Source organism: Corvus brachyrhynchos, unplaced genomic scaffold, assembly GCF_000691975.1.
Source record: "Corvus brachyrhynchos isolate BGI_N302 unplaced genomic scaffold, ASM69197v1 scaffold94, whole genome shotgun sequence".
Lineage (NCBI taxonomy): Eukaryota > Metazoa > Chordata > Aves > Passeriformes > Corvidae > Corvus > Corvus brachyrhynchos.
In genome coordinates, this window is record NW_008238330.1 from 7,873,884 (window position 1) to 7,899,486 (window position 25,603).

Consider the following 25,603-nt stretch of genomic DNA (forward strand, 5'->3'; position numbering starts at 1 on the left):
TACGCAAATCCTTATATGCCAGCTTTGGAAGAGGAAGTTTAGCCTGCTCTTCCCAACGCACAGCTCTTCTCCCAAAAAGCTGAACTTTTGGGGCAATTCAGAAGGATTTAGCTGCCGGCTTTGGCAGCATAGCACCACTTTACACTTGTGTTCCCCCATCCCCGCTGCACAGGAGAGCAGAACTGGCACATTAGTGACACAATTCCTGTTGTCTGTCAGAAATTCATTCTCCTTTAACTTACAAGCTGCTCAGCAAGTGCATTGGTTTCCTTTGGCACTGTGCCTCCAGAGGGATGCAGACCTGGGCATCACAGCTAGGGAATACCCAAACAGGCTGGATTGATTCCCTCAAACCTGGAACCAAAAAAGTCTTCATGTGGTCCCAGTGCCTGGGATGTGGCTGGGAAGGGAAGCCCCTGCTTCTGGACTCCTGTAGGTCACCGCTGTGTGTGAAACAGAGGGCTCCATATGTGCCTTACTTAGGGTGCGAGTATTCTGCCACACATTTGCACTCATATCTATACATTGTTTACAGTCCCTCCAGGTGGGGATGACATCAAGTTTCTAAGTCTTCATTGACTTGAACTAGCAATGATCGTTTATAGGCTAAATATACAGTTACTGAATTTTCTTGACAGAAACCCCTAACACCCATTCTCTACCCTCCACAGTGAAGTGGCTGTAACTTAGGATTTTAAAATTCAGGAGTCAAAGCAAGATCTCTGTCCTGGGTTGCAGTGTATTCTATTACCATCCCCATCAGCTGTTGAAATCAGGTGGGGCAGTGTTTCCTTGCCTCCTCCCCCCAGACTATCTTTCTGTTAATTGCCCATCATTGTCCTGCCGCCTGACTCAGAGATAACTCCCTCCGGACTATCTTCTGTTAATGAGCCTAATCAACACTTTGCCTCATGACTCATCACCCCATTGTGAGATGCTCCACCCAGAGGGAGGAACCAAGCATCCCATCGTGGATATAATCTGAGGCGGAACACCAGAGACACCGGCTTCCCACTGGATTTCCAGAGGACAGGAGCTACACAGCCACCATTGGACTTCCTGAGGAAGAGCAGACTGTTTTACTACAGGATCACTGCTTCAGAGGACTGCAGCCACCATTCTACCAGACTGCTACCACCACCCTGCCTAACAGGGTGTCAGGTTGTACCTTGACTCTGTCAGTTTGACAGTGTTTTCTTTTACCTTTTTTTTTCCCCCTTTTCTTTAATTTCCATTAAATTGTTATTCTGACTTGGTGCCTCCCACTGGTTTGTTTTCAAACTAGCACAATCTCAGAAGCTGGTGTTAACCTCCTCCCAAGCATTTTATTTCAGGATCTGTATCCCAAAGCGGGACCTGGCAGCATCATGTTGACACTGCCAAACTTAGCCATTCCCAGGCTGCTCTTTGTGAGGTGTGAATTTCAGCTACTCTCTGCAGAGACTCCGGGGTTATGACTCTGTCCCATATGTGCCACATGGATCACCCTGGGCTACAGGGCCAACTAACAGCACACTAAGTTCAGTCCATCCCCAAATTTCTTGGTTCTGGAGTTAAAGGCTAGCAAATACAGCTGAAGAGCCCTTCTCTTTGATGGAAAAAATTGAGTTTGATTTTCATCCAGAATCTGAACTAACTTAATTTTGAAATATTAAAAGCATCACAGAATGAGATAACTATTCTGTGCTGGGCTCCAGGCTGATCTCTCACCTGTCAAGTCTCTATGCAGCTTTGAATCAGATACCTAAACTGACAGCAAGCTGAATTTTCCTCTTAGTGTTTATTTTGAATCAGATCTTTTGCAAACGCCTAGATTTTACCCATAGTAAAATACTGGAGTTGTAGAAGTCACAGAACTTTTTATATAATAAATGATAAAATGCGAGCTGGTTGTTTCTCTTAAATGTTTTTTTTTAAAGAGGAGATTTTTCCTCATCTTTATTACTTTGTTTGTAGTCTTATTCCAGATTGGTTCGTTTTGCAAAAGGGATACACAGCCATTTCTCATTTCTTGTTAAGAAACTTTTGCAGAAGAATGAGCAATCCTTAAGGAATTATCTTTGAAAAGAAGCAAGCAGATAAAGAAAACACGGAGAGGAATGCCATTAAATATGAATATTGTGTTAGTGGAACTGTCAGGCATCTTGAGATTTCAAATCCCTTCACTTTGTTCCCCTCGATATAACCATCAAGGAAATCATATATTTTGCAAGGGCCTGATTCTCCATTCATATAGCATGTTGCAGAGCAGAATTTCTTCCTGTTCTGTGACTAGAATGGCAAGTAGCTTCCACAAAAAAGAGCCAAGCCCTGTGAACTGAAACAGATGCCTGATGAATGTGCATTCCTATAAAATACTGAGGCAGTCAACATAGTCACTTGGAGTGTTCTAACTTTTAAGGAGCCAAGCAGGTGGCCAAAATGTATGGCATCCATCAGGTGCTGGCATGTAGTTATGTGTGCAGATGCCAGTAAGTAGGTAGAATAAATTCACAGTCCGCATCACCACCAGAAAGATTGTTCCTTCAAAATCTTCTGCTTCCAATTGCCAAGGCACTGTCTACCCTTCTCAAAGAACTGCAGCTGGAAAGGGAAAAGAGCACAGAAATAAAACCAAGCTGCCAAAAGGGAAAGGTGGCTTCAGGTGAGCCCTGGCTGAAAAAAAGGGCACGCAGCCAGCCTGCCCGACTGCATCACCTGGCACACCATATGCTCATTAACAAGGCAACTGCAGGGAACAAAACACTAACCATATGCTTGCCCTGTCCCACTCCTCCCTCTGCTTAAGGTCCCATTTAACTTCAATGAGCACCAATGTATCTTGAGGGGGGGCCAAGAGGCTGTGCAGACACAGGCACTGGTTCCCATTTTGTCTATAGCTGGCATCAGCAGCTTGTTGCACAATCTTCTGAGCCACAAGCCAGACCCTCAGCAGTTCAGAGCTCTGTTTTCCACAGTACAGGAAGGCCCTTGGAGGAAAATTGGGTTCAGGATTTCCACAAGCCAACTTCTTAGCCACTACTGACACATAATGCATTTAACGTATATAAATAGGAATCCTCAATTCTCTTTCCACATTGTTGCTTAGAAACATTTTTCTTTCATTTTCCCATGTTTAATTAAACCAAAACCAATTTAACAGGCTGTTGGACTAGATGATCATTGTAGGTCCCTTCCAACTGAAAATAGTCTAGTCTAGTCTCTTCTACACCAATTCTTATTTCATCTTAATCTACAGAGTATGGATATTCACATCATATCTGCTCTGGGAGAGAAATACTCCTCCCACTCTTTATCTTTCTGTCTGCTACCTCTGGTGGGTGCACACAAGAGGTCATTTCCAGTATTCCCATTCAAGCCTGCACTGATAGGAATTACTCCCCTGTTAGATTTCAGAGGATGCCTGGATCTGATAAACCTCTCTCTTCTTCTGCAGGGCATGATCCACTGGGTAAACCTCAGGCTTGGAATTCAGGGAAGATAGTAAGCACCTTGCTCTTCTGCACATTCCCATTCTGACCCTGGCCAAGAGATCTCCTCTCCCATAAGGAAGTGTTGTGGTGGCTAAGTCCACTTCACACCTCCCAAGCTGCCCTAAAAGTGGTCTCTCTCTACAACACTGTGCTAGAAAGTTCTCCCTTTGTCTAGATTCTGCTGGTCACTGGCTCTCTCCCCCTCCCATCCCTTTTCCCATTGGCCCCTGTTATGTCACTCAACGTTGCCTCTGCCCCCTAGCCCTCAGACTATTGCTTTTGGATGCTCTGCCCGCCTTTGGGAGCTCTCGGGACAAACCCGGCGCAGGCGTTCGGTTTTGGGTTCTTCATGCCTCTGTTCCCTTCGGGCTGTTGCCATTAAACGCCTCGGAATTGCAGGCAGAGAGCCCCTCTCGCCTCTCTGTCTCCGGTTCGTGCACAGCCTGTGGGTGGGAGCGGCTGGGACCACCTGCGAAGCTGAGATCGTGAGCACGCGTGGGTGCTACGAGAGCGCTGCCTGAGCGTGTCCACGAGGGACCCTGTGGGATAAACGTGGCATCGATCCGCCGAAGCCCTCTTTCCACAAGGAAGAGGTTTGGAAAGTGAGCCTGTGACAGAAACTCAGACTCTTCTGGATGTCATTCCTCATTCACCTGGATGCTGCTGCCTGCTCCCCAGCTCTGGTCACACAGAGCACTTGCAGCATCCAGCTGGGTGTTTGACTACAATTTTTGACAGACCCTCTATATACAGGGACCTGATTCTCTGTTTAAGGAGACCACACCATTGGTCCTCAAGTGCCAAATTGGAACAAGTGAAATCAGCAGTGAGCTAAAACTGTGCCTACCCTCCTTTGCAAAGAAGGGGTAGGTAAACTCACAATAAATGAGCTGTTCATTTCACAGCAAACTGAACTTTTGCCATGAATTTCTGTTGGGCAGAAGGTTTTAAAAACCTGCAATTTTAGGTAAAGTTTAAAATTAAAGTTCAAAACATAGCAAAAAGAGGGTAGTTAGTGCATAAGAACGTTTTCAGCCTATGTTGCCAGCTTTAGTCTCTGATCAAATAGTACTACAGATGATAGCAAGAGAGAAGAGGGCAACAGAGGGAATTAGTCTAACCCATCAACACTAAAAGCTTTGGAAAAGACCAGCACAAACCACAATGTAGGTCAGAAAATGTGCCCATCGAGAGGTAGTGGGAAGAAAAGAAAGTGTGGGAAGAAAAAATTTTAAATGCCTGCATACCTGCTCTCCTTTCTATGGAAGAAGTTGTACCTGAAGTAATGAACACACTCTGTCTTGTGGTGATGAGCAAAAGAGTGGAATTACAGATTTACAACAGAGGTAGAAAGCCATTAGATGAATTGCAGGACTTTTTATTACCAATTGCAATTTCATGGCAGAGATATTATTTATTAAATGTAGAAGCAGCCAGTTGAATTCTAACTGCTCTTTGGTTTAATTCCACTTATAAAAAGGCTGAAGAAATTACACAGAGCAGACTAAAAGTGCTCTGCAGTAGCAAGTTTCCTTCTCACTGCCTTCACATGGATACACACACACAGAGAAATAAAAAAGTCAGTGTATGGAAGGGGAACAAGTTGCACCCCATTTCCCTTTAAAAAAGCCTAAGGTAGAGTAAAATAAATGTACTTTAGTGTTATCATTACTGCACTTGAAGAGCAGTTTGGACAATGTAACATCCTCAAGTACTGAAGCTCAGTTTTTTGCCATCTCCAGGAAAAGATACACTTTACTCCCTCTCTCTCATAGAAAACCAGTGTGCAGACAGAAAACAAACCTGTGAAATGACATGTCCTGGGTCAGAACTAGTTGGGGTGGGCGGGGAGGAAGAAGACAATGTTGGCCATAATATGCCATTGCCTCTCAGGTCATCTCCATGAAGCAGGATTATGTATATTTTCAGGCAGAAAAAGGGATGAGTTATTCAAACCCCAGCGGCTTCGTGCCAGCACTTACTTTGAATTCACTGAACTGCAGAGCAGTAAAAAGCAAGAAGAACCAGAGAGAAGTGAAGAAATACCCACTGAAGAAACTGTCCAAGCTTGTGTGGCTCAGATCTCTAAGGCATTGTTCATGCTTATCTGTCACTGTACATTGGCATGAGCAGGGTGTTTAACAACTTACATTGGCCAGAAGACCAAATGCCATAAAACAAATTTTGTTTTTTTAATTTTTTTTTGTGTGTTGGGCAAATAATAAAAAAAAGGTCCAGCAGGAGCAAAAAAAAAATACGTAAAATTTTTATAAATATGTTTTGTATATAAAAAAGTAGTCTTCTGCAAGGCAGTTCTTTTTAGACTATAATACAGATGTAAATTAGTCTGGTGTGATACAAACCTTCATTTCCAAAACACCATAGTCTTTTGCTAATATATTTTTCAGGCATACTCCTTTGGATATTATCTGGAATTCTTTAGCAGTACATTGATGTTCCTGATCACACTATGAAATATATTTTCATTAAAAATGTGGAAATGAACTGCTATCATTTCCATTTCTGCACAAATAAAACCATTCCATTAGGGTTCCAATTCAATGGAGAAGTGAAACAGCACTGCCGCACATGCTGACTTGAACACAGAAAGAATAGTTCAAAGAAACAAGATTGCCTAAATAAAAATACAAAATGTAGCAACCAGTTTAAGCTTGTGGATACAGCTGGGGTAAGTATTCACATCCCCGGTGAACATGCAGCAAATTCTAACCAGGCAAATAAACTCAGTCCAGTATTTTTATGCCCACACATTTTAACGGACTATTGTGTCTCTTTGTGTTTCAATGAGGCGACAATGATGTGGATATCTCATGCTAATGATTCTCTGCTCAGCATTGTAAACGTGAGTAAATGTAAATGTGATTATGATACAAATGCTCAGAGAAATGCGAGTGTTGTTTTCAGAATGGGTATGGTTACCCTCATGATGGCATTTCACACAGGCAGCCCTCACCAGCTAGCTGAGGACAGCTGCTCTATGTGCAGTAAGTTGTGGACTGGCATTGCCAGATCTTCATGCAAATAAATGGGATCGGCTCTTTTCAGCTCGCAGCTTGTGCCCAAGCATGTGAGCAGCTGATCTGGCTTGCTGACTACATTTGGGAGGTAAGCTGTGGATTTTTTTTCACATTAGCACTGGTATGTGTATATGTATAAGCAGAAATGATTTACTGTCTATACAGAAAAAACAACATCTCCTGTAGTTAGCTGAGAAATTTCCAGTCCTTGTCCAAACATACCTCTGAAACAGGTAATATTGTTCTTGAAATAAAGCAGTACAGGATAAAATAATAAGTATCATCAAGGAAACAGGAGTGCGAGAAGTTTCGAGTGCATAACAATGGTGTGGGAGGAATATATGAAATAGCAAATACAATACCTAATTTGCTAAAGTCATTAGAAAGAAACCAGAAATCAGTGTGGGAGACTTTTGTTGCACCTGCTGCTCAGAGCTAAGTTTTCAGAAGTTTTAAAATGACCAAAATTGTTGAAGAGTTCCTTAGGTTTAATCTTTGGAACAGAAAGAAAATTGGAAGGGAAAAAAAATTATTGTTATGCATCCACATGTATCAAGCCAGTGAGAGATTAAATGAAGGAAAAGGAAAATGTCTCTAAGCTCGAAGCATTCAAAGCTTTTGTAGCAAAATTTGCTTCAGGAGAAAATAATGTTTTCTGTGGTTATGAACATGCAAAAAGATTCCAGACTTTATATGAACTGCTGCTTGGGGATTAGATGAGGATTTAATATCTTTCTCAGAAAAAGGATTAATTAAAATCTGTCTTCTTTGGGAAGGTGATGAGCAAAAAAATTTCATATGCATATAGAGCTTTTGAATTATTTCTCTACAGAAACGAAATGTATTTGATGACTTCTCATTTCATATCTTTTTCTTCAAAAAAAGGAATAATTTTATATTTTTATTCATAGGACTTGCTGAAGGGATTTTAACATGCTTTTTTAAAATATCAAAAAAAATATTAAATCATGGGAGTCTCCTTTAGAAAACTGTGAAAATCTGCTGTTAGGAGCTGAGGAAATACTGCTTGAACATCACTAAGAATCTGTTCTTTTGTTACATATTTTACCATGCTTAACAGTGAAATTGGTTAGAAAGTCTACTGGCTAGTGATAGATCTAATTGCAGTTTTCATTTCATGATCATATTGTGAAAAGTTTTACTTCTCTTTCTACAAAAGGCCTTGATTGTCATCAAAAAGCGGAAGCATGCACACACACGATTGGTTTTTGTTTATTTCCAGACCTTAGCAGCTGGTGTTTTAGAGAACTTGGATGAAAATCCAAGTAATCTGGCCCTGCCTCCAGGTGCGAAAGTCTGGAAATGTCTTTCACCACCTTGTGAAAGAAATGACACAAATTAGAGCAAGTCATAGGATACCTGCTGGTGCCTGGCCCCCACCATTCTCTTTCTCTCTATAAAGCAGCAATCCATGACAGTTGCAGTGAAAAAAAAAAAAAAAGAACATCCATTATTTGTTCCATGATAGAAATGCCTGTAAACATGTCTGAATTCCCTCCAGCACTGATATAAAAGAAATAGGTATTTTACTGAACAAATGTAATTTTAAAAATGGCTAAAAATATTCATTTTGAGCTATCGACTAAAAAAGCTATGATTTTTAAATTTTTTGTCAAAACTAACCTTCCCTTTTATGAGGAGTTTGACACCAGCAATCCTTAAACTGTACCATTTTTGAAAATGAAATATGTGACAAATTTACATAAATTTATACATACATGTGTTTATATATATATAAATTTAAATTACTCAGACTAAACTTCAGAGCTTCGTGTTCTGAAAATCATTGACACACAATGAATGGCTAGCTAGTTTGAAAAGAAAAAATAAAAAAAGAACCAAGAAAACAAACACAAAAACCAAAACCAAAATAAAACAAACAAAAAAAAACCCCCAAACACACAAAAATCTGTATAATCAATGCATAATCCATACCGGAAGGGTAGGAAAGTAAGAAGCAATGAGTGACAAACTGAAAGTAAGATCTAAAGAAGCAAACGAAAACAAAGGAGAACTTTGCAAACATTCTTGTACAGCTTCTGTCCTTAAAAACCTGGGACCTCAACTGGATTTTTTTGCCTTCCATCTGTCTCATTTCTTCAGTCCCAACATGCATGAAGTCTAAGGCCAAGGCCTGTCAGCTTCTGCTGCCCTGTTTGATGTCCCTTGCTCAGGTGGTCAGGGTCTCTGCTCTGCAGTACAGCGCCGGTAAGGCCAAAAACATCAGGTGTGCTCCTGATGAGCACACTCGAGTAATTACCAAATAGTATAGCAGGGAACAGCATCTCTTGGATGGAGTAGAGAACAGAATTGGATGATCTGGTCTACTAATTTAAACATGGCTCAACTTCAGCGAGTATTTGCCTGAACTTTATAAGGCAATCTTAGCCCATATGTTTATCATGGATTCAAGGAGCCCAAGAAAGGATTGATGGCCTGCAATTTTACAGTCACTGCATGGTCCTGTAAGATGAATATGGATTAACTGTCCTAGCATTAAATATTTAGTGTAATAAAATGTTTTTTTAAAGGTATGGAAGTGTGGCTTGGTCCTGCATTTTAATTATGCTGAAAAAAATTCATGTCAACATCTAATTTGTTCTTTTCAAATCCTAACATGCTCCAAAGATAAATCTCTTCTGTTTGAAGAAGGTTGAGAGAGTCAAAGGAGAAGATCAAATAATTAGGCATAGGTGAATTTAAAATCACTGTTCCACACTATCAAATAGATTAGTCTTCAAAGACAGAACAGTAAATTATACCTATGTAAAATATATATGTACAATTTCTCATTCCACTTTTGTAATTGAAGAAAAAAGAAGAAGAATATATGTTTTATTAATTCATCCCAGACTCTCTAGATGCTCAGTATTAGGTCAGCAATTACATTAAATAAGTTATAGTGAAATCTTTCTGGTACCTGCCCAAAATTAACCTGAGCCTGTTCCACATCATAGCATATCTATGGCTCTGTCTAGCTGAGACTGGGTATGCATTTCACCTTCTGTACATTTTCTCCTACACTACTTTTTGGAACTGTGCTAGCGAACTATGAGGACAGGAGGTACAAGCTCACTCAGGTAGTGAAATGAAAATAGAAAATTTCAGCTGTGTTGCTTTAGGTCAGGTAGCTGGTTTGTTTTGGTTTGTTTTTTAGTTTAACTACAAGTAGATGTTTTAAAACTTCCACAATGAAGAAAATTAAATATTCCACAGGGAAGGTGCTGAAGTTTTAATTTCTCTGACCTTTTATTTTAGCTGAAACTCTTTGCTAAGTTGAACACTACTTGTGAAAGCCAAAAGCCATTAAGATTTTATCACATTGGCCTCTTACTGGTTCTTAGTGGTTTGCCTGCAGATGAACCCAGATCTTATCTTCGTGTCGTCACTTAAGGGCAACATCGTTCAGTTCAGGTCAGAGGCAGAATATTTTTCCTCCTCTCCTCTGTTCCTGGTATCAACAAAGCTGTTGGGTGAGAAGAGCTGGATAAGAGAGGGAGAATCCTCCTGCCTTTCTCACCTGGGCTCAGCCCCTTTGCTCACAGTGTAACACAGCTCACCTCCAGTTCCAGGTGTCCCCCACTGGGCTCAAATTTCCCAACTTAGGGAACACGGTCATGCAAGGTTAGGGATATAGTTCCAATGGCAGGAAGGTTAAGGTTTTTGGCCACCATCTGCAGCATCAACCTAATGCCTGGGGTTTTAAATGGTTTTTTATAGCAGAGACCATTAAACCACCAGAATATGCCTCCTGAGCACTATAAAGTGGATAAGTAACGAGTTCAGCTATCAGTGGTTTCTGCACCTTCACTCATGCCTTTCAAATGGTAGCGTGACCCCAACAATTTGACACCAGCAATTCAAAAGAAAGAGGTGAGCAGCAGTTAATTTTACAGCATGGAGCACCCTGAAATCCACTCAAGGTAATACCTGCTAGTGGAGCCAGGTTATGAAGTGACCACACTGCCCGAGTGGCCGCATCCTGGTGATAAACTTAACTCCATAAAGACACCTCAATAATTAACACATTTGCTTTTGATTGCTGATGGCAGGGTTTCAGCTGCAGCAGGGCAGACTCTCTGGGGACATGGAACTTGCTTGTAGGAGTGAACAAACAAAATCCACTCATGGAGGTGAATTGTCAAGCTTGCCCTGGTGTATCGCCTACTTCTGTGCAGTGGGGAAAAGGCTGCATGTGACTAGTGTGACTTTAAAATGAAGCATTGCACCTCTTGACACCTACCTTTCTTCTGGAGACCAAAGCAAGTGTGATTTTTTTCCCCATCTCGCAGTGAAAACTCAGTTTGATCCCCAACCTGAAAAGATGAAATTTTATTTGCGCACAATTATTGTCCCATAATTATATTTAAAAAATCAATAGCCACAGATGTTCTGTGGCCTGCCTTTATTGTAAAGCACATTGATGCTCCCAAACCAACTTTCCCAGAAGCCGACTGCTGCAATCAAGTATAAGAAGCCTTGGATACAGCAGCTTGCAAGTGGCTGATCAGATCATTTTGCAGTATTGTGACAATTCTTCCCTCCAAATGGCTTTCCAAAGACCATTTTAACTCCATGCATTTTCTGAAAATAAATCACACGGTACAGGGTCTGCACTTTAAAAGGCAGAAATCAGCTACTCCCTATGTGTGAGGCATCATGCTTGTTTCCAAACCCAGGTAAAATTTTGAGGACAAATCCAGTACATAAAAACTAGCTAAACTTTGATGGGTTGCCTTGAAAAGTTAAAAGAGGCTTGACAGAGCATCAGGAACAGCAGGAAGAGCAAGTACTCCATGAGTTTTACCTGTGAAAAAGATAAAAGGAAATTGTCTCTGCTGGCGTTTAAAAATCAGCAACAGCACACATCCTCAGTATCTCCAGCAGGAGCCCTGCATGCTGCACATTGGAACCAGAAGAAAATACCCTAGAGATGCAGAAGGCAGCAGGGTGGGTTTCTCAAGGTGATTACAGGTTACTGACACACCGATCCTGCCCACATGGTTCCAGTAAAAAGTTGGAGGAAGGACACAGCTGACAAATTACATAAAGCTCACCGCAGTGTTAGTCACACAACTGCACAGCTAGGTCTCCCATATCGTTGAATTTTCCACTGTCTCATGTCCATTGGCATACCTACACCTTCAAGTATTCCCTGCTGCTGCAAAGACATATTTCATTATCCTAGCTTGAAATGGAGGAAGATAAAAAGCAGGATTTCTAGTTCATGGAAACTTTCTTCCCTTCACTCCCCAAGTCCCTATTCTTCCACTTCATGTTTCCAAACTTTTGTACAAATTGACGAGCTGAAGGTCTGTCAGGGCTCTTCACTGAGCAGCTGTCTGTTGAGAACCAAAAGTTAATGAGCTTTCGATTTCCTAAACTCAAACAGAGACACTGCAAGCTCTGGCGTGGTTCCGCTGAAACTGCCTGGGATTCAGAAAACACACACTAAGCCTGATGTGTGTGAGACCCAGTACTTTGAATAAATCACTGCCTTTTAATAAAAGAGAATCCTACCTCCTGCTTTACCAGCAGCTGTTTTGTCAAGTTCTGCCTGTCAGTCAGTAATGATACTTTTTACCGTCCATAAGATGTCAATGTCATAAAAGGCAGTGTCTCCTAAATCAGGGGTTTTCTGGAAATGTTTTCTCATCTATAGATCCTACTCAGTGCAGTAATAAACCGGCTTTGTCAGAGCAATTACCAACTCACAAGAGGGCTTTGCACTGCTGTTCTCCATCAACCCATATGACACTAGCTAGGTGTCTTATCAGCTAGGACAGCAGATAGCACTGATTTCAACAGGTAAGATCCACATATATTGTGACAGAAGACAGAGGTGCTTAGAGAAATGGTCTTAAAAGTCAACGAACAAAATGATAGAACACTTGAGTCACCTGAGAGGAAAGATTGTTGCTTAAACCTCAGCTACATTTATGCTTTCTCATCTGCAAGAAATTTAAAATTTGAAGCCCCTCCTTTAGGTGTAAGTAAGCATCAGAGCATTAGCACATAGCAAAATGAGTTCTCCATCCAGAAAATCTGTGTAATGGACAGGAGCAAAGCAAGACAAGCTCATCATCTCTTCAGTAAATGGTCCAAACTTTAAAGGTCTGAATCACTTGCAGCTATAAAACAACCGTTCAGTGGTTTCAAATAGGTACTGTAACCATCATTATTCAATAACACATCTTCCCATAGCAAAAGAGGAAAAAATAATGCCAGCACATAGAAGATATATAATATATAATGTGAACATTATTAAGTACCTTATTTAAGCATTAATCTTTAACCTTCACAAACTTTGTGACAGCATACAATGATAGTTGCTGGAGGCAACTCTTTTTCCATACTCACACAACAGCATTATTTATAGTAGCAGTGCACATCTGAATAACAAAGGAGCAGGAAAGGTAGTGATGAAAGATGCATTGTAACAAGCAATAAATCATACAGCACTGAATCATTGAATGCTAAAGAAAATGAAACTACCTGAAAATAACAGTGATTTAGCAAAAGTCCTTTAAGATGTGCTTAATGCTAAGTACATATTTGTTTCTTACTGAAGTATTGAAAATGAAGCTTTTATTCAGAATTAAGTATGTTCTTAACTGTTCTGCAGAATCAGGATCTAGAGGAGGATGACATTTATGGTGATTTCCATCCAAGTCTACAGGATAAGCAATGTTTTCAGGGAAATTCATAAAGCCATCAAACACATAAGCACATCTCAGTCAATAACAACAAGTATCACTGACAAAATAAACTCTATTAGCATTCCTTTCAGATTGCATAAGTGGTATTCCTGTAAGCATTCATTTTTCACCTTCCACTAAAGTACTTTTGCTCATGAAAAACTGCTTTAGGAGACTTAAATATATCTAAGAGCTGTTACAGATAAGCCGTTCTTCTTTACCCATAATTTTCATGCCTTTCTAGGGACACAATTCAAGACAGTCAGGAATGAAATACTGAATTTATATATTTGGTCTCTATCTTTGCAGACTGCCTGTGATTTTCATACGTGTGGAATTCTTTGTGTGTATTTGTGTGTGTGCATTTGTATTGCCTTAAATAACTTTTAAGCACCTATCTAAAGAATTTTCTATAATCATCACTTTCATTAAAAAGGTCTTTACAATATTTAGCACAATTATTTTATACAAATAATTATTTTTCACTGATTATAGATAAAAACCTGTAATAATAACAATGATCAAAAGCTTAGGGCATGTGGCCTATACAAAGACACGAAAGAAGAGTTTAATCAGGAGACAAAGTGAATGAAGAAAGACACGGAAAAAAGACACTTCAAATTCATCAGCATGGGAACGGACATGACATGATGGACACAAATTGCAGCAAGGATTTTAAGGTGGGTATTAGGGGCAAAAAAAGTCTCTAGTTATAAGGCAATGGATATCTCTGAGACAGGTAGCCTGTGGATGTAATGTAAGCCCATCCCAGGGGTTTTTCTAGTTCGGTTAGTGAAATATCCATTAGGAAGGGTTTATGCATAAATTTGTCTTGCCATGAGGATAGGAGACAGGTCTCTTGACGTGGTTCATCCATTTTTTGTAGGTTTTTTTTTCTAATTCCAGGGTAAAATTTAAATAGAAAGTGTTAGAGAAAGGAAAATGGAGGAGAAATCATTCTAGTTTTTTATGCCAGACTGAAGAGACAGATGCTGCTTTGTTCTTGGAGAGTTGTGGCTCTTCAGAGTACCCCTTAATGATGCACATATTTTTATCCCTCAGCAGTAGAAATCAGCTGCCTACCTGTCCTGAAAGCTGCAAAACACCCCACAGGGCTGGCACAGGCTGAGATATTTCCCACAGATAACTTGACAGATGTCTACAGCCACTAGGTAATTTCCATTTATTAAGATAAATGCAAATGCACCTCCTGTGTGTTACTGGAAGCTTGCTCTCTGCTCAAGAAGGACCACAGGATTCCTTGCCATTTTCACATACATACATGCCTTAGCTTAGCAAAACTAGTGCCTGCTGCTAGTCTTTGGTGATGTAAGGTAATATATCTGACCGTGGGAAGCAATCTTTGATACAGAGAGCAGCCTCATTCATTAAATTAGTTTCAGCCTGAGTCTATAATACTATGACAGCATCTTCGCAATGAAAGCCTTTTGACTCATACTCCCTCTTCAAATGCTGAGAATCCAAGCAGCTGCAGAGGTCAGCATCAAAGTGTGAGTCATAAAATGAGTTTCAGACTCGGTTATATAATGAATCTGAGTATACAGCCTCCTTTGCACAGAAATAAAGCAGAACTCTATGAATCAAATGAGAAATGGCCAGAAGGAGAAAATGTTTTCTGGTCTTTGATGTAAGTCACTGGTATTTTTCAGTTTGAAGAGCCCATAAAAGTTTTCTAGTGAAGCTGTGTACTGTCTTTAGTGAATTTCAGCCTCTGCTGATAGCTTTGCTTTGCTTAGTACTCCCACTGATTCCTTAGAAGTTGAAGAACACAGGTACATGTGAATTCCTTGAACTAAGTGAAGTTTAAAAGGGAACAAAAATTATGTTCTTCACAAACCTGCCTGAAAATGTTTGCAATTACCTTGCTGTTCTGGTTGCAATTAAGGAAAGCTCATCCTGCTCTGTGTAAGTAATACAAAACAAACAATCTTTTCCCCTCAAAGACACACCACCTAAGGGTATAAGAACAGGAGTATTTCAGAGCAGAATTAAGCTCCAAGTAAGGTTTCTGTTGGCAGCTTTTCCTATGCTTTCATATTAAATTGATTTCAGAAGGCTTTTAGTCTACTATTCCAATATCAGCTGAAGTTAGTGATATTGATATTAATGAAGAATAAAGACCAAGTAGTAGCAGGCTTAGCATGTTTTCAGTTTTCTGTGAATGATTAGCTAAAGACCAATACATTCAGGGCAATTTTGCACATCTGCTCTATGCTAGGTACTTCTGTAGTTAACTTATTCCAGCTGCAATTACAACTAGCCCAATTTTAAAATTTTTTCAGCAAAATTTGCTTAATTCAGTGTGCGAATCTGTAGGACCAAAGCCTGCAACCTTGTCTGCAACCCTGGAAAGAATCCAATGCAGCATTCTGAAGAGCTTTTGCAATGAACAGAAAGGTTCACACTTCAACTATCAGACATTACCTCTCCACCAGTTGGTGCTTTGATCAGTTCATTACACCGATGCGACAGAAGTGATGTACAACACAACCAGGATGGCATGGTAGCTATTTTTACATGCTCTGAACAGCTGCACAAAACACCACACTGCAGAGAGAAAACAATGAGATTTGCTGTGCCCTCATCTAGGGCTTTTTACCACCCATTTATTATTTATACCAAGCTGTAAAAGTGGTCTATCCTTGGCAGTCCTTACAGGATTGAAATTATCTAGGTGAAGTGAACTGTTCTCAGCAGTTGACCTTCCTGCAAGTAGGACATACCTCATGCATCTGATTTTAATCTAATAAATAGTGCTTTATTTTCCAATAGGAAAAATATTATTGTAATTTTCTTCAGCTATACCTCAGGATACATTTTAAATATGGTGCCATTTTATTTAAATGTCACAACCTATGTATGTATTTGACAGTTTTCACCCAGAAGCAGTGCAGGAGTATTAGAGATCATTATAGAACTGTTTAATTTCTGGAGGGAATGTTGCTGATAGCAAAAATATGACAGGCTAGTAATCCTTATTGATTGGATTTCTCTGTCTTGCACTGAAAGGGACATGCTTTCCTAATTCCTCTTCATTCTTTAGCAATTCACTTCAAATTTACTCAGTTTAGAGCTTTTCCATTCACATACTGGATCAAAATCTAAAGAGAGCAAAATTCCAGGTTAATATCCAAGCTGTAAATTCCATTTGAAAATCCTCCATCTTTCAACATGTGTTTTATGCTACCAAAAATCACTTTCATAACCGCTTCCCTTCCTCCTTTCAAAAAAAAAAACCTATTTTAATCCATGACTACCTAGGTCTTCTCTCTTTATGCAAACTGCCTCATCCTTCTTCTGGATCTTTTAATGGGAAGGGATTTGGATATTTTCATTTTTCTTTTCTTTTTTTTTTTTAATCTGCATCTCATAGGAGATCTAGAATTAAAATATTAATTATCTTCCAACAACAAAAAAAAGATAAAGGGCCTTCTGAAATATATGGAAAATTTCCCGACAAGTTCAGTAGGGTGACCATTCCATCCTGCAAAAACCAGGATATTTTCTAGTGCTGGGTCCATGGATATGGTTTTAGATACACATGGATATGTTTTTTTCACTAGGTTTTAGATATATATATATCCTTCTTAACATCTCTGTGTACATACCATTTGAATTTAAAACAGTAATAGGCACTGATAGAGATTAATTTACTATCCAAGAAACCAAACAAAACCCACCATTAAAATATTTGGAATCACTGTCTAATACCACTTAATGTACTGTTAACAGATAAAACTGCATAGATTCCCTCCTCTACCTCCACCCAGTCCAGTTATTGCACATTACTGACACAACGCTTTCTCTGATGAGGCAGGGAATCCTTTCTTTACTTAGACAGCTGTGAAGCTGTGAAGCATCTCAGCAAGGACATCAGAGAGTCCTACCTCTTAACCCTTGCCCTGCTGCAATGTCACTGTTATACAGTTGCTAGTGGCCAAAGAGAGTTTTCCACAAGAGCACTGCAAGCAGGCAGGTACAGGTTTTTGAGCAGGGAAAGACAGCTTCAGTATTATTTTGCTTCCCCAGAACTCACACCAATTGTATGAGCTGCAGATCTCTTCATCAGAGACCTTTTATTTGCCCTGAAACACAAGAGTAGTTACATCACCAGCACATTGTGTTGCTTTCAGTTGGTGCCCCATTGTCAGCATTATAAATAATCTTCCATAATAAATAATCTTCCAAATACAAACTATTACCTTGCAAAAATTTAAATAAAAACCAAAAAGATAAAAAGCTTGATCAATTTTATAACATTTCTTAAATTGTTTTTATTTTGCAATAGATGCTTTCACATTCCTGACAATTCTTGTCTGCCTGTCTTTGTAGCTAGTGTTTAAGTGTTTGTTCACTTATCTTTCCCAAAAAACAAGATGTACTGTTATTCAGCTTCCATTCTCCTATTCAGTTCTCTTTTCCTTTCTGAGAAGTCAGCCAGAGAGTAAGAAAGAGCCCAGTGAAGAAACAGTACTGTCAGAAAAAGGCACTGTATTTTAAAAATAGATTGGCATTTTTTCCATTAATTTAAAAGCTATCTAGTCATAACTTCAAAATTTAACCTAACTAACATCATGAAGCATCATCTTTCCAGTAGTTTTCCTAACCAGTCTTTTTCTTTAGAAGTTTCCAACTGGAGGTTATTTTAAGGTAAGGTAAACCTGTCTAGCAGTACCCTTCTGCAGCAAAGAAGCAAAAATAACCCACATGGATTCTGCCTAATCACATCATATTTCCAATATTTTTTCAAACAGAGGTTTTTTCCACCAGCTGTGTTAGCTTAAGAACATATTCAAGAAGCACCTTTTCCTATCAGGTTTTTACTATTATTTGTTTCTGGGGCATTTTATTTTCCCCTTATTTTCTTTTTCTCACTGTATTCTTGGTTAAATTGAGGTGGGAATGCTTTTTTAACGAGTATGTCACAGCAATTGTCTTGTTCCTATTATTTTATTTACCGACCATCTTCATAAACTCAAACATCCAGAATTTAACCACAAATATTTACTCTCTGTTTGAAAAAATAAAATAAAATAAAATAAAATAAAATAAAATAAAATAAAATAAAATAGAGTTGATTTTCTAAATTAAACTGACACACTTAACTTTTCTTGAGATAATGCACCAAAGCTCAGGAAATTCTGATTCCTTGGTCCCTCAGATTGAACCATTGGATTTCTGGTTTCTTAAGAGCTTTGCTCAATCCTGCTTCTAATGAAAGGCAATGTTTTTTAATGAATGAGTAATAGGAATGACATTCAGAAAGCTTCAGCTGAGTAGCCTTGGCAATGTGACTATGGCCCACTGTAACTGTAGAGCTTTAGACCTTAGCTGATTAAAAGTTGATCTTCCCATGAAATCTTTAGGATATATGCAGAGCATTCAAGTTGCACTCTATTCTAATGCAAATGTAGCTTAGTTAATTATAATGGAAACTATGTTTTATTAAACTGCTACATAGTTTTCTCATTTTGCAAAGCAAATGCAAAATAAATGTTTTGTCATGATTCTTTCCTTTTCCGTTTCCTCTAAATCCACTGCTATAAGCCAAGCTGTCAGAATGTAGTTTATTTATGTTTGTTCAAGCAATGGCACAAGAGAGAAATGCTAATGCTCTGCACTCCTTGCCTCATTTCAACTGCAGTTCTCCTCCTCTTTTAGCTTGCAACTCTACTAAATAGTTTTCAAATGTTTTCAAATGAGGTTTGTTTGAGAGGCAAGATATCCCTTCTCTTCCACATGTGGAAGTTTTTTGGGTGTTTATTTTCTCTGCCCACTCATTTTAAATCTCTGACATGGATACCCTCAGCTGCTGCAACTGTCACTGCAACTGCTTAAAGGTCCTGAATTTTATCTCCTCTTCTGTTCAAGTGGGCATGTTTTATATTCAGCTCTAAATGCCACACTGAACCAATCTGAAGTGTCAGATGCAACTTACTTGTCCTTCCAGGCAGCTCTTTCCCACCAATGGCAGAGAGACAGAGGGCACATCATTGCAACACCTTTCCCAGGACTGTTTCTAAATACTCTGCTCAGAGACCATTCTGGCAGGACCTGTGGCCCATAGGGAACCCACCACAGTGCAGCAGTCCATTCCCAAAGAACAGGACATCTAGAAAAGATCCAGGCTAGAGAACTTGAAGCACTGCAGCCCATGGGAAGAACCCATGGTGATGAAGGTCTGTCTCCTACAGGCGGAACCCTATACAAAATAGGGACAAGATGAAAGGAGAAGGAAAAGCAGAGAGAAGAGTTGTCAACAGACCACAATCCCCATTCCCATGTGACACTTGGGGAGTGAAGGGGAGGTGGAAGAGTCTGGAGTGAAGTTGAGCCTGGGAAGAATCAGGTGGGGAGTCAGGAGAAGGTGATTATGTTTAATTTCTCATTATACTCCTTTTTTATTAACTGGCAATAAAATAAATTACAATCCCCAAGCTGAGTCATCCATGAGAGTGATTGGTAAATGACATCCTTGTCCTTATCTCAACCCAGGAGTTTTTCGTCTTATTTTCTTCTTCTACTGAGGATGGGGAACAAGTGAGCAGCTTGGTGGGCAAATGACAGCCAGCCAAGGTCAACCCATCACCGGCAGAGAGAGGAGTGGAGGGTTGGTGGAGGGATCCTGGTCTACCTGCTTTCATCTAGAGATGCATGGGACTCCTTTTCTCCTTTTTGCTCTGAGCCATACCTGCTAACAGTGGGTCTTTTAAAGCTTAGTTTGCTGGTTGTTTGTTACTTTAGGCAACAAATTTAAAAATATAGGACCCAAGCAAATTGGTCCAATGTAAAAATGAAACAAATTGGTAAATATTAGCTATTCATAATCAGCGTTCTTTATTTTTCTTTTTTTGTGTGTGACTTTCTTTATACATCTATGAATGTCCCTTAGCACTATAGGAAACATTTCCCTCCTCACTTGCACTAGGAAAGAATTTTCCTGTAAGGTGGCAAAAGCACATCAAAGGTCAGCTCCATCCTGAGTGTTTGTGTAACTCAGGGCCTTGTGCCCTGAAGAAAGACAGTATAAGTTCAGACGTTCTAAGCATTTCACGTCCTTGAAAGAAAATCAAGGGTCGTCCCTGTGTTATGACAAGTATTTTTGGAAAAGAAATATAGTTAAAATAACCTTTAATTTTGTGAGAGGCATCTGCACTTAAATTTTACAAGGAATTTGGCAGAAGCAACAGATCCAATCTGTCTCACATGCTGGTGTGCATGATTGAAGGGATGCAGGCTGGCCCAGCCAGGAGGTGTGCTGCATTCCTACTTAATGTGTGTTACGTTGCCAAGTAACATAAATTCAGTGCCACAGTCAAATACAGCCATAAGTCAAGAGCTGCCCTCCAGCTAGGCATCAATCTTGAAATGAGTTGCTAAGATGCAAACATAACCTTTTCATCATTTCTCTGCAATGGAATATTGGTTTATGCCTCCTATTTTCCTCTATTTCTTTCTCCTCCCACCAATGTATGGGCAAAAGAATATGATAAAAATATTTGCTGTCTGTCACCATTTCTTTAACATTAAGTGGTCTGTCATCGTTTCTTTAACACGACAGCTATTACACCCAGTCCAAAGTCTTGGAAAGTTGCTTCCTAATCAGCTGGTTGAACCTGGAGTCAGGAATTCCAAGAATTTCCTTCCTTCTCTGGTCTACCAAACCAGCTGGGCTTCCATGAGATGAGGCTGTGCAAGTTTTGAGTCTCAGATGTTCAGTGAGAAAAAAATCTCTAGGGTTCCCAAAGTACAATGAAGCTGAAGGGAAGAGGATAGAATGTCTTCCTTTCAACTGAAGGGTCAGATTAAAAATTTTTAAAAAAGAAGATAAGGGAAAACCAAACCCCTTTCACACTGGGCTGGTTTTGGCTGGGGTAGAGTTAATTTTCTTCACAACGTCTGGTGTAGGGCTGTGTTTTGGATTTGTGCTGAACACAGGGTTGATAATATAGAGAGGTTTTGTTATTGCTGTTATTGCAGGGCTTACACAGAGCCTTTTCTGCTTTTCATACTGCCATGCTGGTCGGGAATTTGGGGGTGCATGGGAGGTTGGGAGGAGACACAGCCAGGACAGGTGACCCAAACTGACCAAAGGGACATTCCAGACCATGGGACATCATGCTGAGTGCATAAAGTGGGGGGAAGAAGGAGGAAGGGGGGGACATTTGGAGTGATGGCATTTGTCAAGTCACCGTTGTGTGTGATGGGGCCCTGCTCTGCTGGAGATGGCTGAATATCTACTTGCCTATGGCAAGCACTGAATTCATCCCTTGCTTTGGTTTGCTTGTGTGCACAGCTTTTGCTTTCTGTATTAAACTGCCTTTATCTCAACCCATGACTTTTCTGGCTCCTACCCTTAGGATTCTCTCCCCAATCCCACTGGCGGGGGAGTGAGCAACCAGCCGTGTGGGGCTTGGCTGCTGGCTGGGGTGAAACCACAACACACACAACACACCCAACACACCCTTTTGGATATGATCAAGCAAAGGACTTAGATGTAAGGAATCTCAAAATGCACAAAGTTAATTTGGCTTCAGTTAAAAGGTAGAGACATGTTTATGCACCTTGACAGGGCAAGGCCTCTGTGAAAGTTATGCAAGGTTTGTTAAATGCTCTGAGAGCTTTGCATGGTGGCACTGCATAAGTGCAGGCCACAGGAGCCATCTTACTTCTACTGCAGTCAAGGATGCAAACAGTTACCACTGGAGAGCAATAGACGCCAGGATGTCTTGAGCCAGGATATCCAGAGGCTGGGATTATAAATAAGGGTGCAAAAAGTTCAGGTTTAGGTTTATTTAGGTTTATTTAGGTTTAACACAGACTTTAGTTAATTCATATTTAATGGATTCAGGTTCAGTCCCGTTCAACTATCAGATGGAACTTAAAATGGAAATATTACAGGTCTTTTGACTGTTTTTAAACTTCAGTAGTTACAAGACTTTTGCAACTGAAAATGTACTTGAGAAATTCACAGACAAATTAAGGAGCCTGATACAACCTATTTTTTATTTGCTCAGTTGTTTTATCCCTCAAAAAGACTGATAATACTGATTGCCAACAACTTGTACTTACATAGCTGGACTAGACAGAATAATTTCTGCTAGTTGATACAGCCAAGTTGCAGCCTTTCAGCAGTGGCTTCAGAGACTTAGTTTACCTTCTTGCTCATTGAGACTTGGTTCATCTGCAGTGCATTGGCTGGATTCTTTTTTGGAGCATCCAGGTCTCTGTATAAAGCTCATGAAATATTAAAATTGGAAGAAAGAAATTTCAGTTCTTTAACTGTACTTTCAAGGTCAGCTATGTTTAATGCTGATTCTGCGATGTCATTATTTTTGTTTTCTAAGAAAAGGATGTCTCTCTAAGAAAAGTTAGAAAAAACTCTGTGCTACCCTTGCCCAAGTTTGAGAGTAGGATTTCTTTCTGTAACCACTATACACATCTGATGAAATGCATATGTTCATACAGTTTTTGCTCTTTATCTTTTTTTCAATGACATTTATAAAGCTTCAGGAGAAGGAACAGCCTGATGGTTACAGCTGACCTTTTAATAAAACTCCATGAGGTTCCTCATAGCACAGTTCACATCAAAGTCTTTGTTGTTGTCTTAGCAGGCTTCATCACTTATTCCTTCAGTGGTATCCCATGCTCATTTCTGTTTCAGGATGAGTACTTCAGGTCACTTTATGTTGCAGTCATGTATTTTATAAGATGGCAGGAATCCATGGGCTCAAAATGTTGCTTAAAAATACTTTAATTTGAATGTTTTTTGCAGGACAAACTAAGAGGGCTTTTACCTTGTTTTTCTAAATAAACCAAAACCTATAATCACACTGTACATCTTTCCAATTCTTAACTTTTGACTCCACTGGCAACTTACAGTCACAGAGTACTGGATGTGTCCAAGACATAAAGATCCTACAACTTCATGAACACCAGCTATGGAAAGTACTGGTGTCTTTACAGAGGACCTACAAAGGAGAATGCTTTTTTTTCTGCTGGGATGATTTTCCTTTTTCCTGAGCACCAAGAGGTGACCCAACATAAGCCAATGAATACACACAGAAGCTACCAAAATGTATGGTACAGCCACCTAACTACATGAACGATTTATTGCACATGGTGGCTTCTCCCCAGCCAAAGACAGAAGGGAATATAGGAGAACAGTGTAGTGAATGCAGTGTGGTATTTATGGAGATATACATATCATGCCTTAAGATTGTATGAGAGATTGCATTAATTTTAACTTTGAAAAATAAAGGGAAAACACCTCCCTCTTATTTAAAATGCATCATTTCTAATGCCCAGAGAACATTCTGTCCTGCAACAGCACACTTATTTCTTTAGCCTTGAGACAAAATGATCAATCAGTAAAATGTCTTCGCTTCATTTTTGTTGATGGTAATGACAACTGTCACTATTCTTATACATCTCAAGTGCTCATAAGTTCAGTATTTGTTCAAAGTTTCAAGTCCTAACAGCACTGAGGTAATTATTCTGCAGGATAATGATTTGTAAACACTTAGAGTGACTGAATCAAGGAGAGGACACAGGAAGCAATTTGCTGCACTTTTTGTAGTAGTGACTATGAAATACAAAGAAGTGACCATGAAATACAAAGCTTGTGTTGCAGTATCCTTGTATATGGATTTAACTGAGAATATCTTGTTGAAGGAAGAAGGTACTTAGGATTTGAAAGAAAGTGCAGCAGTTTTCTCAGGATGATGTATTTGAGCGAGTATCCACAGACCGGTTCCCGCACTTAACTACTGATTTTGCTCCTTTAGTTAATCACTGTTATGCCTCTGAGAACATTCTTGGGAAATTGGTCTTTTTGCCACTCTCTCCCTTACTGCAGCTCAGCTGCTGCTGTAACTTTCACTGCAAGCATCATTTTGTGAATTAACCTGGGGCTGGAGAGGTGTCTGCTTACATTTGCATGGAATGGAATTAACGATAGCAATGGGATTTTTAATAACAAAAGGGGTCTAAGATGCTGAAGAGTGGTCTTGATCCATACATGGTCCTTCCATTTCAAACCCCAGTCCTGTACACAAGATTTCTCCTACTCTTGCATGGCCAAGGGAGTGGATTGAGTAAAAAATGTTCTCCCCACTGCACCTCAAATGGCAAACAGGTGGCCATGTGCTTTTCTGTATCACCTCTCTTGCATCTGGCACTCCTAGCATAGCTGAAGAAAGCAGCTTTTACTAGATGGTATTAAGGGGGAAAAAACCCAACAAACAAACAAACAAAAACAAACAAAATCCCCAACAAATAAACAAAAAAAAACCCAACCAAAAACCAAACAAAGAAAAAAACCCCACAAACCAAACTACAAAAACCACCACCAAACTGGCTTTCAAGCATAAGGTAGTTTTGAGGTCACTGGTTTCTTTTAATGCATCTGAGGGGTTATTCCCTATACACACACACACACACTTTCTTTCTGTTTTGGATTTAGTAGATCTACTGTGGTCCAAAAAAAAGCATGCATCCCCTTTGATTTTCTGCTTTAACTCCTTGATGGACTGTAAGCTTAGGAGTATTTGATAACAACTTCAAAAGCTGTGACTCATTGAATCCTGGATAAAGGGTTGGTTTTTGATCTCAGCAGCCTTACCAACGTTATCTCAGGTGAGCAACGGCCTCTTCCCCAGCAAGCAGCTTGTTCAGCATCACATTAAACTGCAGCCCTCCAAATTCACCTCTTAATGAGCTAGGCAGCATCCTACTTGCTATGCTGCTAGTATATATATCCAGGTTTTCTGCCTAAATAACCCTCGTTTTCACTTTCCTCAGAGGACAGTCTAGACTCACTCCACAGACTGCTCACAGCACAGTAATTCCCCAAAGGGACCCCGAGAGGCAACGCAAAGGATGGAATGAGAGGGAAGACTTCACTTTTGCTCTGATGAAAACCCACAAACACTCATCTGTTCCCCCATCCTTGGCAAGCCTGCATGCCCTCTATGGTTGTGGCTTCTTGCAGAAGCCTCCTCAGGCAATTCACTTGACAGCTCTGCTACAATATGGGGTGGTACTGGATGGGGCTTTGGTTTAGTGAAAGGTGTCCCTGCCCATGGCAGGGGGCTTGGAACTAGATGGACTTTAAAGTCCCTTTGAACCCAAACCATTCTATGATTCTATGAATATTCCTCCTGGCCCAGAGGCTCTTGGCACAGCTCCACATAGTTGAATTCTTCTCCAGCTGCTCTCTCCTGACTCTGGCTCCTCCAGCAACCTTCTGGGAACCCTCTCCCTCAGGGAACTTGTGCCCCTGTGCCTCAGGGAACAAGACACAAGACCACTGCTATATAATAATAATACTGTTAAACTTCAACAGCTGCAT